The sequence below is a fragment of the Mustela nivalis genome (genome assembly GCF_964662115.1).
Source record: "Mustela nivalis genome assembly, chromosome: 4".
NCBI lineage: Eukaryota > Metazoa > Chordata > Mammalia > Carnivora > Mustelidae > Mustela > Mustela nivalis.
In genome coordinates, this window is record NC_139023.1 from 35,909,827 (window position 1) to 35,937,130 (window position 27,304).

Genomic DNA, 27,304 nt, shown 5'->3' on the forward strand with positions numbered 1-27,304 from the left:
GCTCTAAGGCATAGCCCATCTTTTGAATGAAGATGCAATTCCATCTGTTGTTTGTATTCCAGGGACACTTTTTTGCTTAAGTGAACGTCAGAGCTTCTTGGGTCTCAGTCATTCATTCATTCTTCCGTTCAGCCAATCATTCAAAGCACTGGGCCCTGGCTAGACATGGAGGATACAGCAGTCAATTAGACAGGGTCCTGGCATGGAAAAGCAACCAGCCAATTACTCAATGGGAGTCTCATCTACAGTTAAAGATGGGATGAACTAAATAGTTCTAGAACATCCCTGTACCCTGACCACGTACGAGAATTCTGGGAGAATGATTGAAAGAATGCTAATAGATCCCTCTTTCCAATAGATCCTGACATTCCTACCAAGAGAATATAGTTAGAATAGCTCTAGTTGCTTCCTGCTTTTCTTCAAGTCCTTGAAACATTTCTAGAATCATTTAAAGCTGTGGCCGTGCCTGCCTATTTCTGCAAAAGTGCCTGTATTTTGTTAGAATAACTGTCATGGCACACATTCCTCACCTGGAGAATGGGGAGAGTAGGAACACCCACCTTGTGCGACTGGAGGTAAACATTGTATGAGGTAATATTAGTAAAATAGTTATAATGCAGCATGATTTTGTGTGTTCAGTGAGTAAATAAAAACACTGTTGAGAAGTCCTGGAGTCAAAAGAGAGAACGACTCAGAGCAGATAACCCTTGAAGCAGGTAAGTTAAGGAAAGGTAGAAAGGACTAGGCCTGACTCAAGCAGCAGGTAAGGCAGGGAACTGTGGAAGAAATTGTGGAGAGTCCCCAGGGTGGCTCAGTCGGTTAGGCATCCAACTCTTGGTTTCAGTTCAGGCCACGGTTTCAGGGTCGTGGGACTGAGCCCTGCATGGGACTCTGCACTAGGCATGGAGCCTACTGAAGATTCTCCCTCCCTGTTCTTCTGCTCTTCCTCCACCCCCAACCCCCCACCCCGACCCGTAGCATGCTGGATCTGGGCTGATAATGTCCACAGTTACCGTCTTTGTTCTTTTATCTTTATGCCCTAATCCTTCTGTGTATTGTCTGGTCCTCTCTAAGGCTCCCATGCCCTCTTCATTAATGGAGAGAACTTCTCAGGACCTAATTCAGCAACTGGTACCTGGTAGGCACTCAGCAACTATACATTCCTGGACTCTTTTACTCTACCCTTCTCTTTTGATGGAATCCTAACCGTTCTCTCCCATAATCTCTGCCTCCCTGTTCACTTTTAAAGTGCATGTAAGAAGAATCTAGAAGAAGACAATAAAAGCAAGAGCTAAAATCCATTTAATACAGCATAATTTTATTTTCTATTTAATGAAAACTACATAATGTGTACTTTTTTGTAAATTATTATAATGCTACAGATGACAACAATAATCTAATAAGAGTTTGTGGGATAAGTAATTGTATTCCACAGTCTTCTACTCAATGAACATTCAAACTCTTACAAAGCAATCTCTACCACCAACACTCAGCACAGAATTAGTTTTGGGTGATGAAGTTTGGCTCTGTTGTACAGCAACTGATACTGACACATTACTATAGTAAAATATCTCTTTTTCAGGTAGTATTTTTGAAGTATGAGTCAGTTGAGTGAGTTTGGGCAGATACTGGGTGACAGCCAGATACCCATGCATGTGGCATATTCTTTAAGGGATGGATGCAGACCTAGCCTGTAAAGACCATGTTCTCAATGTCTGGCAGCAAGGTCTTGGTCTCTGGACCAATCAACAAGACCCAACCCATGGAGACATCAACAGTTAGAAACAAGCAGCATCACTTAAGAAACAAAATATAAACCAAAAAGCCGTAGCATAATTCTTTTTAAATTGCATATATTATGTGAGAACATTCTAGAAATATTAGAAAATATAGACAGGAAATTAATAAAGAAAAAAGTATGCATGAGTTCACTGCGCAGATCTGATCACTGTTAATATATTGATGTATATCTAGTTTTATTTTCAATGTGCATTTCAATGTATGAATATACACAAATATATCCACACACAAATGGAAAAATATTACAAATTCTCTTGTATATTCTTTTGAAATTTTGCTTACACAGTCCTTTGAACAAAAATTATATACCCATGAAAAAATTTTAAATGGCTACATGGTATTCCATTAACTAACCTACTACCTATTTTATCAGTTAGGTTGTTTTCAGTTTTTCACTACTACAAATAATGCTGTAATAAACATCCTTATACATACATCTTTGAACATTTGTCTGATTTGAGATAACTTTCTAAAAAAGAAATTTCTAGATTAAGCAGCATGTATATATTTAGAGCTATGTTCAACCATAGCCTCAAAAAGTTTCAATCAATTTATAGTCAACAAGCAGTCAGATTGGATTTTTTTAAATTTATTTAGTTTATTTTTAAGTAATCTCTATGCCCAATGTGGGGCTCAAATTCACAACTCTGAGACCAAGAGTCACATGCTCTTCCAACTGAGCCAGCCAGGTGCCCCCCCGATTGGACTTTTAAACAAAGTTTTCAGGCCAAGCTCAAGTCTAAGAAGAAGTTTGAGAATCACTTGCTGCTAAACATCACAAGATGGCTTGATATATATGCAAAGTTGAAAATACTCCTGTTCACACAATGATCTTTGATGCTGTGACCTAGGTCAATTCTACCATAAAGGAAAAGAGTATCCTTGTATATGTGGACATAATATATATTGATGAAAAAAGCCAAAACTCGGTGGTTTTCAAACTCAAGAGACAAACACAGGATGAGTCTACCCAGCCAGAAATGTAAGTTATCAAAGGTAAGCATATTCATTTTTTTTTTCTTGTGGGAGTGTATTTTTTATTGTTGTCTAGCAAATTACCAAAAACTTAGTGAATTCCACCACCACCTACTTGCTATCTCAAGGTCTATGTAAGTCATGAATCTGGGCACAGCTTAACTGGGTTTTCTTAAAACGTTGAGATCAAGATGTCGGCCGAGGCTGGTTTCCTATTTGGAGGCTCAACTAAGGAAAGGTGCTCCCATGCTCACACCACTTGTTGGCATATTTTTCTTGTAGCTGTCAGACTCACAGGAACTTGATTCTTCAAAGCTATCAAGACGGGCAAGACTCTGGAGTATATCCACTAGCAAGACAGGTCTTTCATAATGTGATGTAATTGTGGGAATGATACTCCTCTAACTTTGCCGTAGAACGTACTGCCATGATTAGAGTGGCATCCTACCACTTTTGTCATATTCTATTGGTGAGAGGCAAGTCGCAGATCCTTACCACCTCCTTGAAGACCTTGAAGTTCCTCCTTCCAGGGAAGATTACACAAGGGCCTGAACAGCAAGAGCCAGGATTGTGTGGACCACCTTAGAGTCTGTTCGTGATGGTGAACAACTTTGAAATCTCTCTCCTTGCACTGCTTTTCACTTGAATAATCAAAGGAACCAGGGACTTGGGAAAATGTAAAATATGAAACTCATTCACCTAAAAATATTCCTCTCATTTCAGCTGGAGGTGAGTAACGCGGCATGGTGCAAACAATGGTTGGCCCGAGATAAATGTGGCATCTTCAGAGGTGTACTCTGGAACATGTGTTTTACGTTTTCCTGGGAATTCGGTTCTACTTCCCTATGACTAAGTTATTTTCCTTCAATTTTGTCTTGTGGAATGAAGTGGCTTATTCCCAAACCCATGTCATGATGACCACAGTTGAGACATTTTCCATGTGAAATTCTGCTAGCTATTCTTACGTCTCTAATTACGATGTCTCCCCCAAGACCTAGCCATGAGTCTCATGACACTTAAAAAAATGTTTTAAATACAAAAGGAGGCAGGCTGTTCAACACATTCTTTGAAATAGTAATATGAATTATGTGATTAAACATGAACGTGAAAGTAATTCCTTATATATGTCCATATTTTTATCTTCCTTTTTAAATTCCAAAGAGAGTTTAGGTTCTACATTTCATCCCTTCTTTTTACTCAAATGAATTATTGCCTTACTTGAAAAGCAGCCATAATACAACATTTTCTGGGGACAACATTGAGCATTTAATGTATCTTCTTCTCACTACTCAAATTTAACATTATTGAGTGCATCAAAACCTGGGACGGGAGAGAAGGAAGGGAAGAAGATTCTTCTTGAAGTCCTTCATTCTTGGGCCCTTGTCTTCCTGAGACTGGTTTCCTTGCTAGATCTACCTTTAGGTAGGCCTGATGGTCCATGGGTAAGAACCATAAATGACTGTAGAGGAGTGGGAGCTTCGGGCACTCAATGCATACTGGACAGTTTTTCATGAGGCTTCATTAATCAAACTATTCCTTCAAAGGGATCAAAGTGAAATACTGTGTGCTCAGTGAGGATGGTGATAATGCGCGAAGCCAGTTCAATATGTAGAGCTCCGAGCCTGTCCCCCTCCTCGCTGCTTAGCTTCTTGCCCCGCCCCATCCTCCAAGGAAGGGAAAAACGTTGCAGTCTGATCTGCCAAAGGAAAGCTGATTTAAGAAAGTAGAACTGCATTCCCAGGGGACTGGGGGCGGAAGAATAGCTCCATGGCTCCGCGGGAACTGTGTTTGGGAAACTGATCTCTTCAGTGATTGGCAAGATGGGAAAGGAACTAAGGAGGGACACAGAGTGCCCTTGGATAAAGGTGCTTGGGGGTCTAGGAATTGGGTGGGGGGAAGCTAGAGAATAGGGCAGGGCAGGAGGTTTTAGTAACAGTTGCTCTAGACCTTATATAGGACCCCCTTGAATATTAGAAGGAATTGTTCATGAAGACGAGTGTTGCTGTTTAGGCTGGGCTACATATGACATCCTTCTGATCCCTGCCCACCCCCACCCCGGGGCTGAAGCATGTGTTATGATGTGTAAGCGGCTATTACTGTGATCCATCCATCCTAGCCTATATTTCCTGGGGCTGCCGTAACAAAGTAGCACAACTGGGTGGCTTGAAATAGCAGAAGTGTCTTCTCTGAGTTTCAGGGGAAAGTCCAAGAGCAAAATGTCAGCAGGGCCACGTTCGCCCTGAAACCCAGACGAGAATACTTCCTTGCCTGTTTCTAGCTTCTGGTGGGTGCCAGAAATCCTTGGCATTCCTTGGCTTCCAGACACGTCATTCCACTCTCCACTTCCGTCATCACATGTGTTCTTTGTGTGTTTGGTGTTCTGTGTGCCATCTCCTCTTATTATAAAAACACCAGTCATATTAGTTTAGGGAGTACTAACCCAGTATGACGTCATATTACCTAATTACATCTGTAAAGACCCTGTTGCCCAATCACCACCCATTCTGAGGTTCTGGGTGAATGTGAGTTTCGGAGGGCCACTATTCAACTCAGGACAAAACAGAATACAGAGAAATACACACCCATACAATTGAAACTATTAGCCAATTAAATTTGGTCTTTGTGCTCTATTAGGTTAGACTTAGAAATAAAGCCAATGAAATTCTGCTTGGGAAAGGAATCGATCTGGAAACTCAACTTCTCTAGTCCTTTCTTAGGCAGGAGACCTCACTTCAAGCAACATGCTGTACCTTCCTGCTGACCGTGATCTCAAATCACCCCCTTCTTATGCATCCTGCACACACACACACACACACACACACCCATAGGTGCTTGCACACACCCCAGGGTACAGTGACATCAGAACGCTACCCCAGTAGATGACTCCTCATTTCCTTAGCTGAGGAGGTCTTATAAGGACATTCTCTCACGGCTGGAAGATGTCTTGGGCCAAAGTTTGCCCAAGCAGGGGTTGTGTGGTTCAGCACAGGGAGAGTCCGATCTCAGATACTCACTCCAGGCTCAGATGTGCAGAGAGAACATAACTTCTTCACTTTCCATGACTGACCCCATTGTCCTTAAGTGTCCCCTGATCCTCACACCACTGACTAATGAGGGGTGTGGGTAGAACCAAATTTTAGTCCAATCTGCTAGACTTGGGCCATTCCAGGAAGCAATCTCTTTTGAGTGAGTCAGTTTTTCCAATTTACATCACTCTTAATGTTTCTCTTCAAGATGGTATCTGGGCATGTGGGAAGCTCAAGACTTTGGGCCACTGATGGAGAGGGAGGCCCCTGGAGTTGGGCGACTTCATAGGTACAAGCTAGCTGGGGTCTGCAGGAGTGTTTGGTCTGTGAGTCCAGACTGTTTGGAAGAAGTTCCCTGCTGACATGTGCAGCTGGGGCCCTTGAAGTCTTGTTCTCCTGGCTTGGTCAGGGCTCCAGGTCCTCGCGGCTGACTCAGCCCCACCCCAGCCCTCTCTGGCACCTCCTCTCAGCTCCAGTTTGGTGGAGGGACCCACCCATGTCCCAGCAGGGCCACCATCCCCTCTGGAGGCAGGGCACAGGTACTGGAGACCCCTCAGGAAGACACAGCCTTCTGTCTCCACTTGTCCCATTCTGAGCAATGCCTCCTGTCTTTAATTATTCTTAGTGGGGCTACCTGGGTGGTTCAGTCAGTTAAGCATCTGCCTTCGGCTCAGGTCATGATCCCAGGGTCCTGGGAGGGAGCCCCACATTGGCCTCCCTGCCCAGCAGGGAGTCTGCTTCTCCCTCTGCCTCCCCCCTCCACTTGTGCTCATGCAGTCTCTTGTTCTCTCTCAAATAAATAAATACAATATTTTAAACATTAACTATTCTTAATTATATCATCTGCTCAGGACCAGGGCAGGAGCCTGGGGATGACATGAAGGAGGTACAGTCATCCCCTCGTCCATGGTTTTGCTTTTTGAGGTTTTGGTTACCCCCTCTTCCACCACGGTCTGGGAGCAGATGCTCCTCCTTCTGAGGGGGCACTGTCAGGAGGTCAACAGTAGCCTAATGCTGCACCCTTAACCACCCCCCTCATCTCTCAGGTAGGCATTTTATCCCACATCGCCACAGGAAGGAGGGTGAGTACAGTACAAGGAGGTATTTAGGGAAAGAAGCCCCATTCACATGACTCTAATTGCAACATATTGTTATAATTGTTCTATTTTATTTTTAAGTCAAACTGGATCATAGGTATGTATGGTTAGGAAAAAACATACAGTGTATTTAGGGCGCAGTAATCTCAACAGTTTCTGGCATCTGCTGGGAGTCTTGGGAAGTACTGTATAACTTTAAATAAAATTAAGAAACAGTATAAATATGAAATTAATTAGTTTGTCTTATAATCCTACATATTTTATACATTAGTGTGAGAAGAAGTCCATGGGCTTACCCAGAGTACTAAAGGGGTTCGGGACACAGAAAATTTAAGGTATGGCGCTGGACTGTCCAGTATGGTGGTCACCTGCCGCGTGTGGCTGTGGAAGTTAATTTTAAGTTAGTTAAAATTAAATGCAACCAAATACTCAGATCCTTAGTAGCACTGCCTCTGCCCTGGCTAGCTGAAGTCTCTGAACCACAGGGAAGGACAGATAATGGTGATGGAGGAAAGGCTTAAATAGAAACAGGAAAACAAAAAGAATCAACGCAATCCCGATGTTCCTGTTTGAAAATATTGTCCACGATATTGGAGGTGGGGTTATGGCAAGTGTGGCAGAGCGGAGACAAACTCAGAGTGAAGCAGACAGCTCTACACCAGGGCTATCCAACAGAACTTTCTGCCGTGATGGCCATATTCTATACTGTCCGCTATGGTAGTCACTATTGGCATGTGGCTACTGAGTACCTGAAATGTGGTTAATGCTTCTAAGGTTCTGAGTATTTAATTTAATTTAATTTTAACTAACTTAAAATTAACTTCCGTACCCACACATGGCGGGTGACCACCATATTGGACAGTTCAGCACCACACCTTAAACTTTCTGTGTCCCGAACCCCTTTAGGACTCTGGGGAAGCCCATGGACTCCTTCGCAGACTAATGTATAAAATATCTAGGATTATGAGAAAAAAACAATTAATTTCATATTTATACTGTTTCAATTTAATTTAAAAATATAAAATAATGTCATTATTTAAAAATTTGGTGATATAATCTCTATGTATTTCTTTATTAATGCATTAATACCCATCTAGCAGTGAGTATAATCATAATTTCAAAGTATTCATGAGCATAAATATTATTTGAGATATCTAATACAATGTAATGTGATACTATGATTTTTATGTGTGATAAGGTCACCCGTGCTGCTAATACATACTCTGACTTCGGTTCCCTTGGGATTTAGTGGAAATAACCATGTAAACTTCCTCCCACCCAAGTTCACCAATTCCCTAAATTCTCTTCAGAGATCTGTCAGGGAGACATGGACCCAAGCCAAAAATCCCTGCTGGATACTTCCGTAAACAAGACAAGTTGATAAATAAGGTTAATGCAGTCAAAAAATATTTCTGGAATGCCTAGTATATGCCAGGCACTGTTCTAGACACTCAGGTTGCAACTGGGAATGAGACAAAGTTGGAGTTTTCAAAAGGTTTCAATTTCAGTGGAGGAGACAGGCAATGAACTGATAACCAGAAAATATAGCAGAAGATCTGACAAGGTGACTCGGAGGGATGGTGGTTATTTTAGATTATTAGCGAAGTCTCTTGAAAGTGACATTTGAGCTGAGGCTTGAAGGAAAGGATGCAGCCAGGCAAAATCTGGAGACAGCGTCTTCTGAGCTTCGGAATAATAAATATAAAGGTCCCAGAGCCTAAAAAGGTTGGTATGACAGGAAGAGTACAATCAGCAAGAGAGAGCCCCACGGAAATGAGATCAGAGAGGTGGGGGGTGGAGAGTCCAAGTCAGGGCTGGAATTGGTGAGCTATTGTCATATATGGCAGGGAATTTAGATTTTATTCTAAGTCCACTTAGCATAAAAGGTGGGTTAGAGGACACTCGGTAAAGAATAGATTAATGGGGAAATGGAAGCAGAAGCTTTAATGAGATGGAAGAGTGGTAGGGAGGAGGGTTTGAGGCAGGACCAAGACTTCTGTTTTACTTTTATGAATGCCTTTTAGGGATTGAAGTACGTAAGTATGGATACATGTACCAGAAGCTCAGTAAAGAAGTCAAGATTTGTGCTATCAATGTTGGATTCATGAGAATGAGAAACCATGAGAAAGATGGCACGTAAGCCACAGGATTGAGGTCAACCAACAACAGGGTTTGTACAGAAAAGAAAGGGCCTAGGGAAATTGAATTCTTAGGATTCGTGGGGTTTTAAAAAATTATTATTATGTATTGTGCACCCTTTTTTGGCCTCTACTTTCAGGTTAGTTTATACTTCCCAAGGCAATAAAGTCCCTCCGACCAAGACAGCTCAGCTGCTGATCTGGCAATTTGGCTAGAGGTTAGAATGATGACCTCACCAAGGCTTCCAATAAAATACAATTACAAGTCCCCTGTTTTAAGGACCCCTGAGCGCCTGTTTCTCTAACCTCACAAGGGCGCTGGCCATTCACTTTTGGAGTCGAGCAGCTGGGATCTCCTTCCTACATCGGAAGAAGTCCAGCTTTCTGGGTCCTCTCTTCCCCTATTGATTTCCCAGTGCCAATTGGTGATGCCAATCAGATACGCCCATAGAGAGGCCAGGGGCAGAGGCCAAACCCAATCCATTCTGGAGAAGGTTATTGTAGCCACATTCACACCAGAGTTAGGAAGCACAGAGGTCCTAACGGTGGTGACCAGTGCCCTGGTGGTGTCCGTGGTGCAAACGGGAGTGTCCTCGCACAGCAGGGAGCAGGAGCTTTTCCACTGGAGCTGTCTATGGAGTCATGGAACATTCTTTCTTAGAACACATTCTCTATGCCTGGCTTGCTGGCTCTTCCTGGAGACTCTGGGAGCTACCTCATACTCTTTAATACATTCCTTTTTTGCTAAGCCAGTGTTGATGTTTGGGTTTCCTCGGAAACCGAAAGATTTATGTGCAGGAGGTTTTTGGGTGGAGTGGCTTCAGAGTCAACATCTGTGAAGGGTGAGGGCTGCAGGACAGAGCCGTGGAAGGACAGGACGGGCACTGCTGTCACGGTAGAACCCTCATCTGATCCTGAGAGAGCTCTCGAGTTGGGGAGTCCTTCAGGGTTTGTCCTGAATTGAGACAAAGGGCAGGAATTTTTTTTTTAACCCCTCCTCTCCCATTGCCAGGTCCTTAGACACAGGCTGCCCCAGGGAGGGGAATATCCTTTGGCAAGGTGACTCTCAGATGGACAGCCATTCCTGGCTAGCGATCCCGCAGAAACAATTCAGTGTCCCCTACTCCCAGTCTCCACAACCAACGTTAACAGTTCGCAAATCTTTTCTTGCCCTGAAGTCTCATAATCATCTGCTGATTTTCTCCACAGTTTGAATGAGAAAATGAGGCTCAGAAATATCAAAGGCAGAAGAGAGATGGAGACTGTTTTCCTGCAACGGGACAGTGCATAAGCAAACAGTAGCAAAAGTAGACAGAGGTGGCCAATCTCCACGGCCCCTGGCAGGTCACCAGGGGCAGAGACAAAGGTGGCGGGAGCCCCAGCCGTTTCCTGACTTCCACCTTGTAGCCACAGTGGTTGGTCTTGAGACCAAAAGGTCCCCTGATTTCTACTACTCCTCCGTCCCTTCCAAAAATTTTGTAAGCACTTAATTTCCAATTTAAGTATGTAGCCAGTCTCTTTCTGCTTGAAGTGCTTCCACTGGTTTTCTTCTTTCTTTGTAGAACCTGATACAGCACCCCAAGAGGGAGGCCAGGCTCACCGACTCTGCCCTCCACACCCATCCATATGACGCAACTGAAGAAAAATGTTTTCTACCTGGAGAGAAACACAGAGAGCAGCATAGAATGAACCACATTCCTAAGTGGGAGATGACTGCTCTCACCAGGGAAACCAGGGATACCAGGGATACCGGGGGCCCATTGGAAATTGCTTCTTGAAGCAGATGGGCTTTGAGCCTTGTCTTGCTGTGTGGATTGTAATATTTAACCTTTACCACCAGGATGCCAGGTGCCAGGCTGGAACTCTCCAACACCAAGGGGGAAGGGAGGCCTGCAATCCCTCCTGGTGGGCAGGACGCTTCCTGCGGCACCGTGTCGACAAACGCTTGTCTAATGGCACAGATGTGCGGCCGCTCATGACCATTGGCCATTAGCCAAGTGGCAGCTCTAATCGAAGGCCCCAAAGGCCGAGGGAATGACAACAACAAAAAAAGAGCGCTTTATGAGCTCCAAGATTCCCATGCCCCCACAAGGAACAGAGAGGAGCAGCGGACTCTTTAGGATCGTTAAGAGTCATGCGGATTTGTCAAGTCTTCGACCCTACAAATGCAAGCGTGGAAGAAATATTCAAGGACAGCCCACCCATAAGTGCAGAGCCTGGAGCACAGAAGATGCTATGAAACCGTAATGTAAGGAGGGGGATAAAGATAACGTGCAGGTACCTTCAATTTTTCACAAGAATCACTAAAATACCCAGTTTCCACTTCATAAGGCTATTTCCATGTTTTGGGCAACAGCTGGTCCCACTTTACTGCTGTGGGTACAGTGAGTTCTAGTAAATGCTGTGTAATAGATGTATTCATACGCTCCGTCCTTTTAACAATCTTCTTAATTAGGGTGCTGTCCTTTTAAGCAAAGCATTTATATGGTGCCTTTATTGCGTTCGAATATAGTGTTAGCTTCAATAGACAATATAACTTTATGAGTTTTCTTTTTTTTTAATTGCTTTACAATGAAGGGGATTTATTTTATCATCAGCAAGGAGTTATTCCTGTGGGTATTTAAGAGTCATTGCTATGGAGGCTTATAAATCTCTCTTGGGAAGGAAAGATCCTAAAAAATGTAGGAGATGGTGGTGGGTTGACCACTTACTCACATCTGGGAACCTCAAAGTTTTTATCTATAAAATGGGAGCCATATCTCTCTTGCCTACATTATGAAATGATTGTGAACACCAAATAAAATATTATATATGGAAGGGTTTTATAACGCACCCAGAGTTAGGAGCGTTTTTAAGCACTACTACCCTTCTGTTGGAAGCCCTTGACCTCACACCACATGGGGAGATGAGGCTAGTGCTTGATGTAGTGGCATTAAGGGACACTTAGATTCTCTGGATACATGGGCCCTGGAATGCAGGGAGAGCTTGGATTGTTTGGAAAAGATGATGGAGGATAAGCAGAGCTTAGAGCCCAACAGCACCCACAGACGATCTGACACGTCAATTGTGCTTCCTCTCCTGTACGCCATGTTGTTTTCCAGCCCCCACACAGCCAGAACCCCAGATAGTCTTCCTCACGTCCGAGTTCAAACAAACATCTCTTCATTTAAGCAAATGAATGTTCTGGAAAAATTCTCTCCGTACCCTAGAGCACGAGGATTCCATTTACTGGGATCAGACGTCCTAATCCGCCTTTCAACGTAGATAAAATGGAACTGGACTGACATTAGGTTTCCACTATTTCTGCGCAAATAGATACATCTTCCACAGGGTAGTTTTCAAATATGAAAGACACAAGATTATGAAGTAGGCTCTACCGTCTTTTGAATCCTTCTACGTTGCCGGTACTCCAGTGTCCACCTGCATCATTTTCTTGACCATTATGCAGCACAGAACCACAGGAATGTTAGCCACCTTTCAAATCGCAGAGTGAAACCCATTGTGTTGTCCAGGATATATTCAATGAGAAAATTTAATTCTTCCAAACCCAGCTGTTTCATCGACATCTTTTGAACATGTCAAGGTTTCCATGTATCCTCAAGCATATAGACGTGGAGGCAGGGGCAAGAGAGGAAAAAGATCACTGGGCGTGGTGTCAGAAAAGATAAGTTTGAATCAGATCCTAGCATTTAATAGTTGGGCAAGTTTGAGCAAGTTACTCTATCCCTCTGGGCCTCAGTTTGCCAAGTTTATAAAATCAACTCCACAGGGCAAGGATCAAATGAGATAATGTGGATGAAAGCGCTTTGAGAAAAATTGTATGTTGGCTGGTTATATGTTATGATCATGGACAAATATTCTCATTTGTGGGTATCTCATTGACACTGGAAAATCTCAAGCATATTCTCACCTCAGACACTGATTTGTACATCTCTCAGCTGCACGTCAAGGTTGGGAGCAATTCTTTCCTTCTTGGCTTCCCTCTCCTCCTCTCTAGCTTTCATATTTTATTTAATTGTGGCCATGCCCTTCTTGGCTGACATCTCAACTCACAATCAAAGCACAAGAGTCTCATTGCCAATTTCAAGTCCATCTAACTACTATCCAGAGATACAGGATTTTATACCTTCTGAATGATCCTGAGAATCTAAGTCACAGGAGGAGGAAAGGGAAATGTGGAACATTCTTAGAGCTCTGAATGAAAGGAAGGTGTCAGGGCTATAGCAAAATGTAAAGACCAGATGATTTTCCATGTCCCAGTCTTACTGATTCTGGGGGTCTATTTGCCTATGTAAGTCTAAAATTGAATACCAAGCTATTTGGTTTAATCTGGTGGAGAGTGAGGGAAATGTTCATCTTTGGATAAATCTGGAAAGGTAAGTAGGAAACTATGTGAAAACATATTTGCCATCAGTTGAAACCTACCACTGGCTAAGTATCCATTGGGGTTTATAGGGAACCAATAATTAACACCAATTTTTCTTGCCCTTATTCTGAACCAACTAAGAAATAAAACAAGAGGTTAGGGCAGGTAGAGAACCAAAACATCACCTTTATTACTGACAATGTGAACATTAAGAATGTGGCTAAAAACTATACACAAGTGAACTTCCTAATACTTTCTAATATTTAAGAGCATGCCTTGTATCTACCAACAAATGGGCTTCCTCCCCCGCAGGCTCGCTGCTAGTCTGAGAGCAGCGGTGACTTAGGCTCTCGGCAAGTGGGCTCCCTCCCAAGAGAAAGAGAAAAGGAAGGAGTTGGAGAATGAATTTCCAGTACCTCCTTTCAAACTCAGCCTGACGAAGAACAAGGAATGGGGAGCAGAGAAAACCCAAGAATGTTATGCCAGTGGCACTTCCCCCTGTATGGACAGAAATATCAGCACTCGAAAAGAAGCATTCCTCTATAACGGAGCCACCACTCTTTCAGCCCGAAAGTACATTTCTCTAAGAGTTAACTCTGAAATCCACAGTATCACGTAATTGTGCTTCTTAAAGATGATGACGCGGCTGAAACATCCATATTTTAAGAATACTTATATGTTGCAAAATATTTGGCTGCCACATGTCTCATCTGCCTTCTTACAGTGCATTCTCCTCTAGGCTATCTACCCTGCTAATTATAAAATCATCCATCAACCCAAGTCTAGTAAGGCAATAGTTGAAGAGCAGTTGGAAATGGAGGGATTGAACAATGGCTGGTTTCCAGATCACAGAGTCAACGCTATGAAACACTCTGCAAGATGGCATATATATATATTTTTTTCTTTTTTTTTTTTTTTCCCCTCCCTCTGCCTGGATTACTTCTTAGTGTTCCTGATTCTGCTGGCAGGAGTCCTGTCAAATTCAGGAAAACCATATGAAACCCATCCCGGGTGTTGCCAAAATACATCGTTCATCGTATCAGATGTAGCACCAAAAAGTGTTCCATCATAGTCGATTTTCTGTTTTGTAACTGTTCCCCTTGGCTTCGTTCAGGACCTGCCAAGAGGAAAGGAAGTCCGTATCACACAGGCCACATCTTGCTATCTGCCGAAGAGAGGACAGTAGGGAGTGCTCATGGGGTCAGAGTAAGGGTACCCCAAATACCAATGAGAGATGTTGATTACAGCCTGATTTCAAATATCCCTCTGGAAATGTAAGGAGTTTGCCATCTTCTGCTATATCCGTTAAAGCTTGAGAGTATGAGAATCTCAGGAAAGTTCAACTTTCACAGAATGGGGATAATCAATAGGCTTTGTGCATGCATGTTTCAAACATGGCTTCTAACATGCAAATTTGTATAAAGTAATTATAATTGCTTCCCCCATCTGATTTGGTTTAATAGAACCAGGCCATCTAGACCCTTGTTATCTGGGCTGCTGTTCCTTTCTCAGTTACAGAAGAAAAAAGGAAATGATAACCAGGAGAGTGAGATCCAGATTTTTTTTTTTTTTTTTAAACAGAGCAAAAATAGAATAGTTCAGCAACAACCAGAATCTGTCCTAGGGTAGATCACACTGACACATGTAGCCTAATCATGGTAGATCCTTAGAAAACAGAGTGAATTCCCTGGAACTCAATCTGCACCTACTCCACATTTATAGGATTCCACAGGTGTTAGCATTAATGTGCTAGAGGTCTATGCAGTTCTCGAACGCTAATTATGGCACAGAACCTTTATACAATGCTCCTGGAGCAACACGGGGTTCAGGGTGCAGACTCCCCACACAGTCAAAAATGCATGTATAATTTTGACTCCCCCAAAATTTAATTAGTAATAGTCTGTTGAGTGGAAGCCTTACCGATAACATAAACAGTCGATTAACACGTATTTAGTATGTTATATGTATTCTAGCCCATGTTTTTACAATGAAGACCTTTTTTCTTCAAGATTTTATTTGTTTATGTGACAGAGAGAGAGAGAGATCGCACAGCAAGGGGAGCGGCAGGCAGAGGGAGAGGGAGAAGCCGACTCCCGGCTGAGCAGGAAGCCTGACGCCAGGGCTGGATCACAGGACCCTGGAATTTTAACCTGAACTGAAAGCAGAGGCTTAACCAACTAAGCCACCCAGATGCCCCTACAATACAATAAGATCTAAGCTTATTGGAAGACCCCAAATTTGGAGATCGGACACCTGGAGATGGTTAACTGTTGCATGAGTAGAAATGTAGTTAGGAAAATGCACCCCAGCAAAGCACTGTGGTCCCTACTTTGCCAAACTTTCGCCACGATCCTTCCAAATCTGACATTTCAGTCCACCAGCTGGGGTTCTAACACCCACTTTCCAGTGTACGTGTGGGTTGGGGGACGTTGACATGTTTTGTAGAGAAGTTAAAATAGGAAAGCCACCTAAGAGGTGGGCTACTTCTCATTATCACTATGTAACCAATAGCTCTCAACAATCTGAGAGATACAATTTCTTTCCTCAAAAAAGTATTTTAGTGGTCTAAATTCTAGACCAGCATGGCTGCCACCGTTAGGTTTAATCGTAGATAGGAAGCCTCGATTAGCATGTTTTGTTATTTATCCTTTAATAAACACTATACATAGAAAAATTTGTAGAACTCACAGTGATGCAGTTACCTACACTGTGCCTTTTGAAATTAAGTTCCAGGGACACCTGGGAGGCTCAGTCAGTTGGGCGTCTACCTTTGGTTCAGGTCATGATGTCAGGGTCCCAGGATCCAGCCCTGCATCAGGCTCTCTGCTCAGTGGGGACTCTCTTCTCCCTCTCCCCCGGCCCCTCCCCACTGTCCCTCTCCTCTGCTCATGGGCTCTCTCTCTCTTTCTTTCTATCTCAAATTGAGTATGTTTCTAGTGGTTCTGAGTTCCTGTAACTCACTTCAGATATAGGTCTTTCTTCCGTCTTTATGATACAAAGTTTATTAAAAGAAAAATTGCACGGTTTGTGTTTCTGAACCGGCTGTTATTGTTATTCATTTCACTTCTTGATTTTCCCTAAAGATAATTTTATCATATGGGGGGAAGGAGTGCTACAAGATCACGCATTCCAGGTATCAAAGACGTGAGGTGCGCCACTGCATTCTAGGCAAACATTCACAGAGTTGTTTCTACCCTGACAAAGTACAAAAAGTGATCGAAGGGAAATAATTTATTTGTGGATGAATAAATGTGAAGGAAAAATATCCCACTTCTATTATTTGAAGATATGATATAGCTTTTAAAAAACGCCTATGATAAAAGAGCAAAATGCAAACAAAACCTCAGAATTGTGGGAAATCTAAGTTAGAGTCAAGAGGCAGACTAGGGTAAAGTGGAGGAGAACATATACACATGCTGTAAGGTTTTCTTTTTTTTATTTAAGGATTTTTATTTGTCAGAAAGACGGGGGGTGGGGGGTGGCAGGCAGTGGGAGAACAGTCTTCCCACTGACCATGTGGGGCTCAATCCCCACGGGCTGGGGATCGCAACCTGAGCCAAAGGCAGACACTTAACCAACTGAGTCTCCCAGGCACCCCGCTGTAAAGTCTCCTAAGATTGCTAACATTAAGCCTTTCTTTTGGTGCAGAGCTTCCCAGCGGCCAAAGCTAACGGGCAAGAGGAAGCAAATGCGGTACACCAGCCTATGACCAACATAATGCAAAGCGACAGAGGCAGAAGGAGCACTGGTGGGAAGCACTCAGGAAGCCAATATGTTCCTTGAGGTCCTAGGAGTCATCATTTGTGATCATTGCTAAGGATAATTATATGTTAATTAATGAATAATTATGATACCATGGGATAAATGTTGCTGGTGGTTCATACAGAATGGGGAGTGAGCTAACTTGATGTTGGGAGTGAGAAGAAACAGAGAAGGACATACAAAAGAAGGGAATCGCATATTGGACTCCGCAGTAGTGCAGAGGAATAAAAGGCCATGTGAGTTTGAAAAGCACAGGCACTCCAGCGTGACTGGGAGGAAGCACATGATTGAGGGGGCCACCCAGCTTTTGAATGGCAACAGCCTAGGCAAACTGTGGCCCTCAGGCCAAATCCGGCCCCTGGACTGTTTTTGCAAATAAAGTTTTATTGGAACACGGCCATGGGCATTCTTTTACACATTGTTACAGACTGCTTTCTCATTCGCTACTACTACTACTGCAAGGTTGAGTAGTGGAGAGAGACCACATGGCCACCTTAAATATTTACCATCTGGCCCTTTACAGAAAAAGTCTGGCAACCTCTGATGTAGAACCTACAAAGGAGTTTGAATTTTATCTTGTAGTTTAAAGAGAAATGGTGAAAGGTTTTTAAAAGTTAAGAGAACTTCAGGATCCTCCTGACAAGTTTACCTCACAAATACTCAGCTCAGTTCCTTAAAGGGAAAGATGATTTGATGTGCCACTGAACCTGTACACCTCAGGGAAGACAATTCAGGTCAGAGTACGTCCAAGAGTCTCAAGTGTTACGTGTGTACCGATCTGTTTTGGGCAATGAAATCCTGAACCCTTGACTTCCCAAGCAGGACAGACTTTGGATGTTCCAAGATTCTAATCAAGAACAAGTGGTCCAGCAGATTCAATAGAGACAGGCTCCAGGCCAGTGTGAATGGATGGGTCAGGAGTAAGGAGAGTACCCGAGACACATGATTTGCCTAAAGGAGTCATTTTGTGTGACACCCCCACATTCCTGAGACATATGGCAGAGTGGTTAGAAGTCCCGGCTCTAGAGTCAGCTTCCGGGTCAAAGCCTGGCTACGGCCACCTATCAGCCATGAATCCTTGGAGGCAAGGCTCAGTCTCCTCGTCTGTTAGATGGAGATACAAAAGGACCAACCCTACAATAAAGTTGTGGTGAAGGTTAATGAATTACACAGTTCCCATCACAGAGTAAGCAATCAACTAATGTTCATCATTCCCATTACTAGAACCATTGAGATGGATTTACTCCTGACTTTAAACGTGACACTATATATATATATATATATATATATATATATATATATATATATGTTTATAACCTATTACATTATTTTACGTCATATCTTACCATCTCACCAAGACCCAGTTCCCAGCATCTGTTAGTTATTATATGAGTTTCTTATGGCTGCCACAAACTGGATGGCTTAAAATAGAAATTTATTATCTTGCCATTCAAGAGGCTTGAAGTGTAAACTCAGGGTGTTGGCTAAGGCTTACTTCCTCTGAAGGCTCCTGGGGAGGATCCTTCCTGATTCTTCCAGAGTCCAGTGTTTCCCAGGAATCGGTGATCTCCCTTGGCTCGTAGCTGCATCTCACCAGTCTCTGCCTTCATGATCCCATGGCCTTCTTCCCTGTGCGTGCATCCCTGTTTTCCCATGACCTTCTTCTGAGAACACCAGCCCCTGGATTTAAGGCCCACTCTAATCCACTATGACCTCATTTTAACTTAATAAAGGACATATGCAAAGCTCCTGTTCCCAGATAGGGTCACATTCTGAGGTTCTGGGTGGACAGGAATTTTAGGAGATATGGTCTAACCCAGCAGAGCTATTTAAAGTCACAGTGTCTCAATGACATCTTTAGGTCAGCACTCTTTTTTAGGTACCAGTCCCTGCACTCTCTCTGTGCCTCTCACCCTAACCGCACGTTGAAGCGTATTCACCTCTACAGAAGAAAGCTCCAGAAGCTCTCGCCCCTTCATTGTTTTACCTCTTCCTTGGCAAAGCGGAACACGAGTGGATCATTCTTTGCCTTGGGCCTATGCTTTGCCATTTGGAACACTTCTGATTGGAAAACAAAAGCTTTTCTCTTAGAAAATACATTTCAAGTTGCGAACAATCAATTTACAAACTATTTTTAGGAATGCCGCCAGCCAAATGTTGGGGAAAGCCTGCATCGTTAATGAGCCACCAGGCAGAGTTTTGGGCTGTCATCGCAGCCCCTCCAGGAGTCCAGCTTTAGTGCAATCCCTGCCAAGAACGATGCCTGTTTGATTTTTAAGAAATGAGTATCATTATCAAACATAGACATTTTATTTGGGGCATGCTCCTCTAAAATATAGTCCATTATTAGACAGGATGCTAGCCAACATGCAAGGAATTTAAATGTTAGATTTCTCAGGGTGGGTTCTTTTAAGATCAGAGCCAGGGACAACGTCCTGGGTCCAGGTAGTTTGTTTGAGAGGTGATCCTGGAAAAGAGGCATGAGGGAGCAGAGACAGAGAAGGAGACAGAAGGAAAAGCCAAAATGAAATGCACAGTCGAGGACATTAGGGCTGTGGTCTATGAAGCTTTGGTCTTCAAGGACTTTGGGGAATTGCAGAGAGCACTTCCCCAATCATCCTCCTGAAAGAAGGGCTCTAGAGCATCCTCTAGTTTCTCACCAGCAGATGACGATTGCCTCTGGGCATTAACTCTTTTCACACTTCTCCGTACCTACTTGGGAGAAGGTGCTAGGACAGAATGTGCTTAAAACAGGGCCCAGCAGAACATGATGGGACGTCACTCACATGTAATTGTTCACCACTTCTGTGGCTTCAATCAGGTGTAGGCCAAGGGAAGGTGGCTCGGGTGCTGGAAGCAGCTGCCATATTGGAATTCCTTCTTTTCCTCATGGATCTGGTCTTCACTGTGCTCGTCAACTGAAAGTTAACAGCACTATGGATTAGGAATGGCCTATTGTATCTTCCTTTTACAAGTGACATATGATTAAAGTATTGTAACCGGAACACAATGGATGTAACGTTGGATCAGCGAAGATGCTTTTGGCTGCAAACTGAAGACGGCTGAAGTCAAGATGATGGCAGAGAAGGATGGAGTCTGATACTGCACCCGTGCTGCGAGCTGTTAAGTCTTCCAGCCGCGGGCAGCTCGCTGGGGTCCTTCCACCGGCTGAACGCGGGGATGAATCCCTCGTCTATATCTCAGTGTCTCCAGCAGTCAGGTGTTCGGGTTCCCAAATGGTCAGGCTTTATAAACATCTATGCTCTGTTTAAGCCCTCAAAATTATTAATTGCTTAAGAAAGAGGCACTATCTTATTCCTCTTCGGGTCTGTCCATCTCCCACAGTGCCCTGCACACAAGGGGCATCTAGGAAACATTGACAGATTATAAATCAGATTATAAATCATATAAATATGATTTAATTTCCTGGGAAGTTTATGTCCTCAAAAACTACCAGTAGACAAAGGCGACTGATTAGGAAATGGGTTCCTCCCAGCTACGGAAGCAGGAAGGGCCCCACTTGGAGCCGCTGACATACAGAAGGGTGTTCAGCATTCCAGAGGTGACCAGTAAGGCTGTGTTTCTTAACATCTCCCCCACCTCATACCATATCCCTTGGAACACTGATCTTTAAACTCTTTACCTATTTTCCCAGATCCTTTTCCTTTCACTCCACCCATATTCCCGTAAGCCGCCCAGCATTCATCCTAGTTAAAATCAGTGCAAAATTACACGGAGGAAAATCTGGAAGAGGCTCCTGGTCACCCAGGTTGATAGGACCAGCATTTTTCTTAAGAAAGTAAGACCCATGGGAAGACATTATAATGCCCTGATGTCTCTTTGATGGTCTCCCCATCATGAAGAAGGGAACTAACATTCAAAACAAAACAAAACAAAACCCACAAAACCCTACTTAACATTCTGCAGTGGGTGGTCCTTTCCAGTGCAATTAGTTTCACAGGGTACTTATCCGTTCTTAAATTTGCTAAAGGGCAAGGTAGCCTGTTAGCTCATTGTGTCTCTCCTCAGCCTTTCAAACTACATAGAGTGTTTTAGCCAGAAAAGAGCTGAACCTCACGCCCTCCAATAAATTGTATAATTGGAAAGCAATAAATTTAAAGATCTAAAAGGAACAGAATAAAGAAAGTGTCAAACAATAACTTACTCTAATTAATAACCATTTATGTCTCCCATTTGGTAAAATGCTTTGCAAATGTAATCACCTTTGAGTTTAAAGTACTATATTCATTTTGTGAGTAGAATATGATTTCATTTGTGAGAAAGAGAATTAAATACGGCTTTTAATCAACCTGGAGCCCCTTTAATACTAAGAGCTATTTAGCAGGAGTTCTACAAATTATAGGAGTCTTGTGAAGAAGTAATCTGTGCGGTGGTTTAAAAATCTAACATCACCACAGTAGCTAACTTTTTATTTATTTCCAATCATTAGAAAATTAAACTTGAAATACAAAAGCATATATATACATACATAGTACTAAAACTGTTACAGTGTTTAAAGATCTCAAACTTTAGCACTACTTTTAAAAGTCGCGTCTTTAGTTGTGACTTGATTTTTCACAATTTATTGTTTTAAGTGATATGCTGCCCTAATTAGAACTAGCATTCAATTATTGAGTTCCAACTGTAAAAAATTTCTAAAGAGACTTCAAATACTAATAACTTCACATTAATTGCTCTAAAAGTTTAGTTATCTGTCTTACGAGAGACAAATGTCATTTTCTGGAAAGCTCAGTGGTTTCTTTCCCTAACTTCCAACTAGCTTATAGAAATCCTTGAAATCTTTTTTTAAGAGAGGTGTGCTCCGTAGGAGTCAGAGACATGACAGTCCATGTGCTGGACTGAATAATAAATGGAAAGCCTTTGCAAGCTCTGATTAAATGTTCACTGCTTCTGGGGTCCCGAGGGAAGGAAGGAGAATGGTGGCCTTTTGCCCTCGAACACTTTACTAGGAAAATTTTCAAATAGAGAAAATTGAAAAGGTTTTTATTGTAAATACCTGTATGCCCATCCCTAGAGGCAAAAATTGGTATTTTGCTCTATTTGGTTTATCACATACTTATGTTTTCCTCTATTTACTCATCAGTCCAATATACTTCATTATAAAAATCAAAGTAAGTTGTAATCTCAGTACATTTCCTTCTCAATATTTCAGCATGCATATAATTAGCTAGAGTTCTATATTTATTTACACTTCTATATGAGGTTTTTACTTTGATAGAAATTTATGTAAAAACACGTAATCTTGAGTGTCTCATGGGACAAGTTTTGGCAAGTGCCTGTACCTGGATAACTACCATAACATAGAACATTATCACAGCTCCAGAAGCTTCCTTCTTGTCCCATTCCAGTCAATTCCTGCACCTACTCCCCCACTCCCAGGCAATCCCTGTTTGTATTTTTTTCAGCATAGAATCGTTTTCTCTTTTCTAGAACTTTATATAAATAGAATGACCTAGTACATACTTTTCTGTGTAAGGCTTCATTCACTTGCATAAAGTGTTTGAGATGTATTTGTATCATTGCCTATTGAGTGGTTTTCTTTTTATTGTGTTGTGGTATTTCTTTGTATGAATTTAACAACTTCATTCGACCATTCTCCCATTGATGGATGTTTAGGTTGTTTCTGGTTTGGGACTATCTTGAATAAAGCTCCTTGTGCATGGTTTTTGTGTTGTTGTTGTTGTAGACACGTGCTTCCATTTCTCTTGGACCACTAGAGTTTCCAGAAAGAAATATATCTTCGGTTTTTACTATCTTTAACTTTAGCCCATGAGACCTAGAGAACTGTAAAATAGTAAATCTGTATTGCTTTAAGCCCCTACGTTTGAGGGGATCTGTTACAGCATCCCTAAAACACTAATACAGATCTTGCTACTCCAAAGTGGGGTTTTTGCTATAATAAATACCTGAAAATATGAAAGTGGCTTCAGAATTGGGCATTAGGGCGCCTGGGTGGCTCAGTGGGTTAAAGCCTCTGCCTTCGGCTCAGGTCATGATCCCAGGTCCTGGGATTGGGGCCCCACATCGGGCTCTCTGCTCAGCGGGGAGCCTGCTTCCCTTCCTCTCTCTCTGCCTGCCTCTCTGCCTACTTGTGATCTCTCTCTGTCAAATAAATAAATAAATAAATCTTAAAAAAAAAAAAAGAATTGGGCAATAGACAAAGACTGGAAGTATTTTTGATTGAAGAGTCTTAATTACTTTGAACAGATTCTTAGTAGAAATAGGGATTTTAAAAACTCTGCCAGCAAAGACTCAGAGGAAGTGAGGACTACAGCAGAGAAAACATAAATTTCCTTGAGAATACCTCAATTGTCAGGAATATACTGTTGGCAGAAATATGACTTCCAAGGCACTGCTGAGGAGGGCTTTGGGGAAATTTGTCACTGAAAACTAGAGGAAAGGGGATCTTTATTTTACAGGGCAGAAATTATGTCCTACAATTATGTGGAAAGTGGAACTTAAAATTGATGAAATTGTATTTCACTTGAGGAGCTTTCCAAGCAGAGTGTTGAAGGTGCCATTTGGTTTCTTCTTGATGTTAGTAAATAGCAAAATATGAGAGGAAAGAGATAAATGGAGGGCAAAACTGGTAATACAAAAAATCAAAAGGAGCCAGGACATAGTGATTTGGGGAATTCTCAGCTTACCAGATCGCAAAAGACACTAAACATGAGATTCACTATCAGGAAAGCGTGCTGTAGAAACAAAATGGAGGATGTGGCAAGACAACTTTTGCTAATACCTCAGAAGAAGCAAAAGGTCTGAGGATTTACTCACAGAAATGCTTTTTGAAGAGAGTAAGTGTCTGTGACTCATATATCTCCTGAGCCAGCAGAAGCAAAAGCAGACATGGGTTACCTAGAAAAGATCTGTGGAAGAAGGTCATGCCTAGTGGACTGAATCTCTGAGACACACACTGGAGACCCACAAAATTTTTGAGAACGTTATGCTAGCAGACACACTGTCAGTTTGGACTGAAAAAGACAGAGAAAATATGGGATAACACAGTTGTTAGAAGGACTCCGTGTATCTATACTAGCTTGAAGAAGAAGGAATGGAACCACAAGACAAAGAATGCAGACAGATTTTAGAAGCTTCAATAGACAAGGAAATATATTTTCCCTTAGAGCCTCCAGAAAGAATTGCATCCCTAGTAACACTGATTTTAACTTAGTTAGACCTATGTCAGACTTCTGATCTCCAGCAGTGTGCCATAATGCATTTATGCTGATTTTTTTAGCCTCTAAACTTGAGGGAATTTGCTATGGCGGCCCTAGAAACCTAATACATTTGGGCAAATACCTATGAATGGAATTGTTCATAGAGGAGGAATTTGTCTGCCTTCATAAGAAAATGCCACACTTTTCCCAAAGCGGTTGTAGAGTTTTATACTCCCACCGACAATGTGTAAGTTGCTACAAATCCCTGCCACTGCCTTTTGATATCAATCCTTTCAATTTAAGTCACTCTAGTCATTTGTAGTAGTGTCTCATTATGCTTTTCATTTGAATTTTTCTGGTGACAAACTATAATGAGTATTTTCTCATGTATTTATTTATTTTCCTTTACTAAAGTTATGGTCAATTATTTTGGTGCACTTTTAATTAGATTGTTCAACTTATTTTTGAGTTGAATGAGTTCCTTATATATTTTAGATACAAGCCCCATTTCAGATATATATGTTATGAATATTTCTTGGGGTCTGTGCCATTTCTATTGATTTTTGAATGATGTCTTTGGTGAGCAGAAATTTAAAATTTTTCCCACATAGATATTCTTAATGTAGTTTACTGAACATATTTTTCATTCCTCATTGAGTTGTTTTGGTACTGTTTTCAAAAAATCAAATGACCATGTATGTCGGTCCATTTCTGGGACCTCAATTTCTAAGAGCTTCATTATTCTCCATTAGTTTATTTGTCCCCGTGTCACCCTGTCTTGATTTCTATATTTAAAGATTATCTTAAAGTCAGGTAATTAAACTCTCTAACTTTGCTCTTCTTTTTCAAAATGACTTTGAATAATTCTTTTTTGCATTTCTATACAAATTTTAGAAACAGCTTGTCATTTTTGCAAAACTCCAAGTGGTTAATGATTGGAATTGAGTTGTATCTGTGGATCTATTTGGGGAAATTGGTTAACAATATTCAATTGTTTAGTCCATGAACATGGTATATCTTTCTGTTTATTTAGATCTTCTTGAATTATCTTCAGCAGAGTTTTTAAGTTTTTCAATGCAGATCTTACACCTCTTTTGCCAAATTTATTCTTAAGAATACTTTTTGAAACTATTAGAAGTAGAATTTTAATTTTTTTTTTTAATTTTCTGTTGTGTGCTTTTGAATATATAGTATCAAATTGGTTTTTCTATATTGGTACAAATCCCTGTAACTTTGCTAAACTCAACTGTTAGTTTTAGTAACTACTAAAAAAGATTTGATTATGAACAATCAGGTCATCTGCAAATATAACCAGCTTTACTGCTTCCTTTCTAATCCTTATGCATCTTTCTTTCTTTTCATTGCATTACTACATTGGATTCAACCTCCAGTTGGTTAGAAATTTTAAGACCAGAAATTCTTGCCAATCTCAGGGGAAATTTTTATACTTAAACTGCAGGTACAAAACTACTTATAGGCCCTTTTGTAGATGCCCTTTATCTGATTGAAGAAGTCTCCTTCTATCCTTAATTTTCTGAGGCTTTTTATCATGAATCAGTGTGACTTTTGTCAAATGGCTTTTCTGCATCTGTTGATTTTTTTTCTCCTTCATTCTGTTAAAATGGTGAATTACATTGACTTAAACAAATCTAGTATTCTTGGAATAAACTCAACTTGATTTGTGATTGATTGTTAATTTTATGTATCAACTTGACTGGACTAAGGCTGCCCAGAGACCTGGTAAAACATTATTTTGTGTGTGTCTGTGAGGGTGTTTCTAAAAGGAATGAGCATTTGAACCAATGAACTGATTAAGGCAGCTAGCTCTTCCCAATATGACTGAGTACATCTCATCCAATTCCTTGAGTCCCTGAACAGAACAAAAAGGAAGACATCAGTGCTCCTGATTCTCAAGCTTTGAGACTCAGATCAGGACTTACACCATCAGCGTCCCCAATTCTCAGGCCTTCACACTGAGATTATATCACAGCTCTCTTGGTTCTCCAGCTTCCAGAGGCCAGAGTGTGGGACTTCTCAGCCTCAATAATCACGAGTTAATTCCTATAGTAAATATCCTCTTGTATATACTCATATATATGCATATGTGTGTGTGTGTGTGTGTGTGTGTGTGTCTATCTCCTATTAGATATATATCCCCTATTAGTTCTGTTCCTCTGGAGAACTTTGATTCTTAAACATGGTTATTATATTATATTATATTATATTATATTATATTATATTATACTTAATATAATATATATTGCTGAATTAACTTTGTCAACATTCTGCTAGGCAAGTTCATGAAGGATGTTGGTCAGTAATTTTATTTCTAATTTTTTTTAAAGATTGTATTTATTCATTTGACAAAGACAGAGAGAAAGATCACAAGTAGGCAGAGAGGCAGGCAGAGGTGGAGGGGGAAGCAGGCTCCCCACTGAGCAGAAAGCCCGATGATGCGATGAGAGGCTCCATCCCAGGACCCTGAGATCATGACCTGAGTTGAAGGCAGAGGCTTAACCCACGTAGCCACCCAGGCATCCCTATTTCTAATGTTTTTATCAGGTTTTGGTGTCATGGTTTGCTGGTCTCATTAAACGAGTTTTGGAAAGAGCTTATCTAAGATTGATTTTCCTCAATCCTATGTTAAGATTCCTTAACTATTTGATAGAACTCATAAGCATAATTATGTGGTACTAGAATTTTCATTGTATAAAGATTTTAGATAAAATTTCAGCTTCTCTAGTAGACATGGGGCTATTCAGATTTTCTATTTTATCTTACATCAGATTGGGAAAGATGTTTCTCAGGTTTTTTTAAATTGTCAAATTTACTGCAAATTTTTCTTTGAAATATTCATTTTATTCTTTTTATGTCTGTAGGCTCTGTACTGGTCATTCCCTCTTTAGTTCCTAATATTCATAATTTATGTTCCTTCTTTTTTTTATTCCTGATCAACTTA